Source organism: Protopterus annectens, chromosome 12.part0 (assembly GCF_019279795.1).
Source record: "Protopterus annectens isolate FY-2018-M chromosome 12.part0, PAN1.0, whole genome shotgun sequence".
In the NCBI taxonomy this organism is placed as follows: Eukaryota; Metazoa; Chordata; order Ceratodontiformes; family Protopteridae; genus Protopterus; species Protopterus annectens.
The window spans coordinates 903561421-903569223 of record NC_056746.1 but is presented as its reverse complement, the minus strand read 5'-3'; positions in this window follow the sequence as shown (position 1 = coordinate 903569223).

Genomic DNA, 7803 nt, shown 5'->3' with positions numbered 1-7803 from the left:
TTAGAGCAATATTTAAAAAAAAAAACTGCCCCCGATTTTCAGGGTCTAAATTAGTTGATCGAACATTTAGTTAATTGAATAACTAAACGTCGATCACTAATAATCAAACACAAAAAACCGCGAACTGCATTTTCCACTCAGGGAAACAAGTCATTAGGCCATTGTGCAGAGTTTGCCTTTCTTCAATGTGGAGTGATCTCGGAGTTGGTATATTTAGTTAGGTGGTGTGTGGGAACACAGCCCCCCACATCGGGAGGTGTGGGGGGGCAAAGGCCCCCACTTCATTTGTGTTTTTTTTCATTGGGCAACGGCATTGTTTCCCTGAGTGGAAACTGTCGTTCGTTGTTTTGTGTGTGCGATTATTAGTGATCGAAGTTTAGTTATTCACTTAAATAAATGTTCGATCATCTGATATAGATGTGATGTTCATCCCCTGTCCCCCATTATTTTTGGATTTGTCCAGAATTCTTCAGCAAAGAATTTGAGAGATGGGCTGCTGTCCATTTTTATAGCACTCACTAAGTGCTTTACTAGCTTTCAAAGCTGGCAAAACACTTTGTGTTCATACAGTTTTTCTTTATTTTTTCTGCAACTGGTAGTACATGGGGCAGATAAAACCCCATGTACTTCAAAGCATTATGACTGCATCTCCATGCATGACCCTCTATTATGTGTTTTTAACCTGGATGCCAAGATTCATCTCTTGAGATTCATTCTCAAGGTAAATTTCTTAACATCCATGTCATAACTCATAAGCTGGTTATGATCAGAGGCCTGATCATAAACTTCTCTGTTATTTACTTTAAACCTCTGTTCTTACACATCAGTACACTGCCTTCCTTCTTTGCTGTACTGTCACTTTGCCTGCTTACATTTGGATTGTTTCATATGAGTACTACCAGGAACTATTCTACTTTTGTTGATTTATGGCATCCATTCCAATTGTGTGCTACTTTGTAGGATGTTGCTTCCCTTGTGTATTGCTTTTTTATTATTACCACCATATTTAAATTGTCATGCTTTAGACAGTTCATGTTATCTTGTCAAGTCCCTTTCCGTTGTTCCTCTACTTATTCTGTAACAGCCCCATTACACAATCATGTCAGCAGATGTCTCATTTGTACCCATTTTGGAGGTATACACTTATTTTCAGGTCTGATTTATACCTTTCCATGCTGTTCCTATTTTTTGGAGGTATAGATTTTGTTTTCAGGATTGATTTACTACTTCACATTTGCACCCATCCATCACAGCTGCTTAATTCACAGAAAATCAGACTACATGACCAAATTATTGGTGGTACTAAGAATTTCAAGACAAGGGACCCACATATTGCACCTCCCATTTTCAAAAGCAAAGATAAATGAAATTGAGAAGTAGATTTTTGTAATGTTATTCACTGAATTCTAGAGATTTTATACAGTGTATTTTATAATATGATTATATTTTGGTGTAATTTTGTCACTATAGCCTAAAATGCTATTGATGTCTGGCTGGATGGCCCTACTTTTCAAGTGGCTTTGTACCTATTTTCAATGACAGAAGACTGAGAGGTGTTCTTTGTCAGTGTTAATGTTTATGCTGTCATTTTCTTATTGCATGTATTAGCGACTCCAGAGGCACACATGATAAATGTTCTTGTTGGGTTAACGTGCTTACACAGTTCATAAGTTAAATAAAATAAAATAAACATAAATAAAAACAAAATAAAATAAAGTAGAGTTTTTGATGCTTGGTGGGTAGAATGTATCATCATACCACTGTGAGAAACCTCCATTTGTGAAGGCACATGGCGATAAGGCCTTCTCCAACAGATGCTACTCTACTACTCTAAAGTAATGTGTAGCTGAATCTTGACTTTTTTCCTGCTCTACACTCAGCCAAACACTTTCTATACTCTCTTCCATTTTCACCAGCTAACCTCATAAAAACTCTAAACCCTCTATTTAACAAAGATGTAAAAACATTCTTGTATTCTGTTTTGTACATATTGTAAATGTGTACATGATTTTATATTGCTTATCTCTACTGGAGTATCATCTGCTCATGATACATATATTACTAGATTTCATTCATATCCACCTTTCATAAGTTTATTTAATTTACCCTATCTATTACTTTGCTGTCTATTGTCTTCCATCAATTTCTCTGTTACATCTGCTATAACTTCCTGTCTATTTATCATGATCTTATACCTTCTTCAAGCCTAATTCACCTATATTTTTCTTCCCTCTCCTTTCCCACAGCTTCAGCTATTTTATTCAATATACCCTATATATGTTCTGCTACTCTTATGTTATATCTTTACCAGTAAATCAATCTATTTTTTTTTCCTATAGAAACTATGTTATTTTGTTTGCATGTCTTTGCCAGTATATCATTGTCTTTAATTTCCTATAGCAACTATAGTAATTTGATTGTATTACTTATCCATCTTAACATATTACTTACGTCTGTGGATTGTTTTAATGGAGCATTTCTCACCAGGTCTCCACTGATACCAGTTACCATTGCTCAGCTGGACTTTCCTGGTTAATAAATATCAATAAATAAATAGACAAACATAAATAAATTTGTTTGTGTCTTTCGGCTTTTCCCGGTTAGGGGTCGCCACAGCGGAACTAAATAAATATTTTCCAATAATTTCCTTTCTAGCTCTTGTATCTGAAATATAGGAATGCCGCAAGGCTCTATTTTTTCTTCCATCTTGTTCTGTCTTCCTTAATCACCTACCCTATGAACTTCCTCAACTTAACCTTGTACACTACACTGATGATATGTTCCTAGACTCTAATAAAACCAGTGTGGAAAAACAGCAGGCAGAGTTCAAAATATCTCTATGACTTTTTCCAGCAACATAAATAAGATCACTGATGTAATTAAAAGGAATTGGCATATTTTAACTTCTGATCCATCTATTGAATCATTAGTTGCCACATCTATTAAGTTTTATTTCAGGAATATGACAAATTTAAAGAGGTTGTTGTGTTATCCGGATAGGTTGAGCTATGGACAACAGATAGAGGGTACCAAAAATGTGGCACTTGTAATTTCTGTCAGTGTGTCACAGAGGTAATGAGTTTGTTCATCCACAGACAAGGAAGAAATATTTTTTAAAAGGTATGGCTAACTGTGACACCATGAACATTATTTATTTAGCTAACTGTGAGCAATGCAGCTCATTTTATGTTGGCAAAACCAAACATCAGTTTTGTGAATGCATTAGGTACCATATATATTGTATAAATAAAGGTAACACTGTCAATGCCTTAGCTAAACATGTTCAAATGCAAGGTAATGCACATAGGTTTTCTTTTATTGTGTTAGATGTTATACATAAGAATGCTAGGTTAGGCAACATTGAAAATGAAACAGAAAGATGTGAAGCAAGATGGATAGCCAAAGTATGTTCTCATAATGGGTAAGGCTTAAATGAATTTGTACCCTTGAAACCTGTTTTAATAGCTAGAAGAAGAAGGAAAAAGTAATGTTTACCTCCTTTTGCTGGGTTCACTTCTTCAGTGAGTACAGCTTTAACTATTTAATTGTTTTATTAGTTTTAGCTTTTGATTGGTTTGTGTATTATGACATTGCTATATAAATGTTCAGTGAAGATGCTGTTTTATTAGGGTCTGAAGAAGTAATGATTCCATAGCGAAAGCACTTAGCATTGTATATGCATTAAACTATGATTTATTTTATCTGCTTCCTGCTGTTTGCTGCCTACTTTACCTTTGGATATTTTGAATTGTGACTAATGTGTTTCTACACTTGGATTTATTTTCCCTGTGGTCTGCTGTTTGCTGCCTACTTTACCTTTGGATATTTTGAACTGTGCCTGCTGTGTTTCCACACTGGTGCTTTTTTTTGTACTTGGTTTTGGCTACTAGTGTGGTTTGTCTTCTGGTGGATTTTTTGTGTTTTATAGTGTTATTATAACTGATTAAATGTTTATGTTTAAACAAAGAATTCTGGAAAGGAAGAGTAGAAGTTTTTGAAATTGTTCTATAGCTTTCAGATACTGCAACAGATGTTAGTAAAGCTCTGAGTGTGTATTGTACCAGAGTCAGGTGATCAAATGTGATGTCATTCTATACCCAATACTGAGAGGATGGAACTATCACAGCAGTTTGTTTTGTTTTCTTTGGAACCTGATATAAAGATCTATGACAGTTCATAGTTAGTTCAGTTACTTCAGTTCAGTTCAGTACGTTTGAAGCTCATCACCTTGCCTTGTGGAAGTAAGCATCTCAGCATCTCATCTAGCTTTGCTATATTAGTTAAGTTAGCTGGGGAACATGTATTCTTTAGACAGTCAGACCATGTTATTTTTATTTCTCCTGTGATTGAAACTCTGGTGTTTATTGTACTTAGATATTTAGTATTCTCACATTTTCTATTTTATTATTTATTACTAAATATTTGTATCCTTTTCATTGTGGCTGGTCTTTTACAGAGTACTTTTAATATTTTGAGAGCACTTATGCTTATTTTAGTGATGCTTTGGCCACTCCAAAAAGCCTTGCTGCTTTGGTTACAGTCTATCATTTATATTATTTCCAAAAATTCAAAGGAAAGGTATGAAAATGAAAAATAGAGGTACTTATAAATCTCACCAGTGTTCTACATGTAGGTATATTTTTGAAAGTCTTTATTTTGTAGACATTAGGAGTGATTACTAGGGTTTTTTACATGCAGTTCTAAGCATGTGGTTTATTTGGCCAGGTGCTCTTCCTCTGAAGCTTTCTACTTCAGAAAACTAACAGAGAACTCAAAAAGAGAATTTATGAACATCAATATGCAACAAAAATTAAAAATATAGATAATGCATTGGTCAAACATTCAGTTGGGTGTAACTTATTCAGAACATTTTATTTTTGTGTTATCGGGCTTGTAACCACAGATTTTAAGGGTGACAAAGAGGGAGAGCTTGAATACAAAGAGTTAAAATGGCAGATTAAATTTTATGTGTATTGTTCACAAGGACTTAATAGCAGTGTCAGTTGTAAAGTGGCTCTTAATCAAAAACAACACAATGACAAGAGTAATTAAGATTTTTTTTAATTTTATTATAAAATACAGTATATTAAAGCTATGAAAATAAGAAGTAAATGGTGTAATCAGAAAGTAGAATGTCAAGACTTTTTGTGGAGATTGGAAATATATAAGTTGCCAATAAAAAGAAATATGCCATATAAAAAGAAAAGTGATAGAATATGTTTACATTGTCAAGAAGAAGAAACAACAGATGTGTGTTTGAAATGTAAATGAAGTAAAAAGTTATGGGGAAAACTATGTAAAGAAGATTTTTTTGAATATATAAAATAAATGGATGAAATAAATATGGATATTATAAGAACAGAAGTAGAGAATAAGTTGAAAGAATAGATAAAAGGTTATTTTATGTTATATGGAATAAAAGAATACATTAAATTATGTTGAATGGTAAATGGATTTTAGCAACAATATTAAGTGAAATCAAATGTCCGTTATGGAAAAAGGGGTGGTGTCTAATAGGGATGAAAATTTAGCATGATTGTAAAGGAAATTATGAATGTGTGTAAATAGATTTGTATATTTATATACTTGTACCTTTGTAAATGTTTGTAAATATGTAAATATTTTGTAAATAAGAGTAGTTTTGTATATGAATAAGGGATGCCTACTCTTTTCACTGTGAGTGGGAAGATTTTCATGGTTGCACTTCCTGCTTCTGTTTCTCATGCAGATGCTGCTCAGAAAACCAGAAAGTAACAGCAATGGTGTTGAGTGAATTGTTTGATGGTGATTTGGAGAAGAAGGCAGTCAAGCATTCAAATCAGCTTACAAATGTGCTGAGAGATAACAGGTGAGAAGAGAAGGTAGTTAAGCCTTCTATATCTGTGTCTGAGTTAGAAGAATCAAGAGAGAAGGCATTTCTGCCTTCTAGTGGAGTTTCAGTAGTTGGAGATGATGGTAGGAAGACAGTCAAGTCTTCTGTGGATATTTATAAAACAGCAGAAGAGCCCATAGTTGGAGAAAAGGCAGGTGAGTCCTTTCCAGATTAAGAAGAGGAGATTTTCCAGCAGCATCTATTCCAGGAAGAGAACCAGTTTCATGAGGGATTTATTACTACAACTCTGCAGTCAGGAAGACATATGGATGATTTAATAGAGAAATTACATGAGGAATGTGAACCTGAGAGTGGCAAGAATGTGGTATGGGGAGATATAATAGACAAAATTCAAAATGAAGTGGCACGTTTGATACAAAAACAGGAGATGGTAAGACAAAAATCGCTGCTGACATGGATAAGGATAAAGCAAAAAAAAAAGCAACATAAGAAAAAGAAACTGTTAAAAACAAAAATAAATTACACTGTTAGTTTTTTCTCCAAGGAAGAACAAGTGATAGAAAGATATGAGGTACAGGACAACATTATTTCACCTTTAGGAACTTCTCCGACAGAGGTAAGAGTTTTCAGTCATGTAAGCAGAGAAACTTTATGTGATATAATTTTTGAAAATGGTTAGGTAATGGAAAAAAAATTGAGTCAATATGAAAATAAGAAAGAATGTACTCTGTGGAATACTTATGTAGTTGAACCTTTTTTCAGAGAAACTAAGAAGAAAATTCATGTTCAATTTATAACAGAGACTCTGTTATGACATTTAAATAGCTTATGTAAAATGTTTCTACAATAGGGGATTATAGACTGGGATTGAGACTGCAATGTACTAAAATGGAAAATGTTAAATCATTTATGTCCCCATAATATCACAAATATAGATAGTCAAAATATTGGGGTCAACCTAAAACTTGTTTCTACTGTGGAAAGTCAGTCATTTTATTGTTGATTGTACAAAAAGGAAATGTTTTATATGTGTATATATAGATCTTGATGTAAAAAAATGAGTTAAAATGTTATAAATGCAATAGGGTAGATTATATGTGGATGGATTTTAAAGAAGGGACAGTAGAAATAGATGAAGCTACTGTGTCTGAATAGATTCAAGGGATTATGTAAGTTGTAAGTAAAGAAGAACAGGGACAAAATCAAGTAAAAAATACAGAAGAAACAGTTAACAATTATGATAAAAGTGTCACACATAAAAACAAGAAGGAAATATAGACAAAGGTACTGAAGTTAGTGGCAAAAAAGATATTACCTGGAATATAGCAAAAAAAAAAAAAAAGAAAAAGAAAAATTCTACAGGTAAACGAGTGAGAGAGAGATAAATAGAAAAACCACTATCGAAATAATGGTAAGCAGGATATTAGCAATGAATGTTAATGGTTTAAGAGCATAGTTAGAAGACTAGCTATTGTAGACTGGTGTAAAAATGTGATAGTGATATCATTATACTAGAAGATACAAGATTTTTAATGAAAGAAGAAAGATTTCAAACAAAATTTCTGTGGGGTATGAGATATATTCTAACTTAGGATAAAATTTAAGTTCAGAAATAGCAATATTTATGAAGAAGACAGTTAAGATGCTTGATCTTGCCATAATTTTAATGGTCATGCTTACAGTTATTGATGCTAGATGGAATGATAAAGGCTATAGAATAATTACATTATATGCATACGTACCTAGTAAGGGAACAGAATATATGTTTGCCTTAATATTGAACTACATTGCTATTAATATAGACGTTATTATAGTAGGAGACTCCAGTTGTAACTTGTGTGAAGTCCAGTTGATATCCCACTGAACTGAAACCAAATAATGTGACTATTCTGGGTCAGTAACTAAGGAAATTCAATCCTCACTACTGACTCCAATTTGAGACCATCACGAAAACAAGAGTAATATTTTAC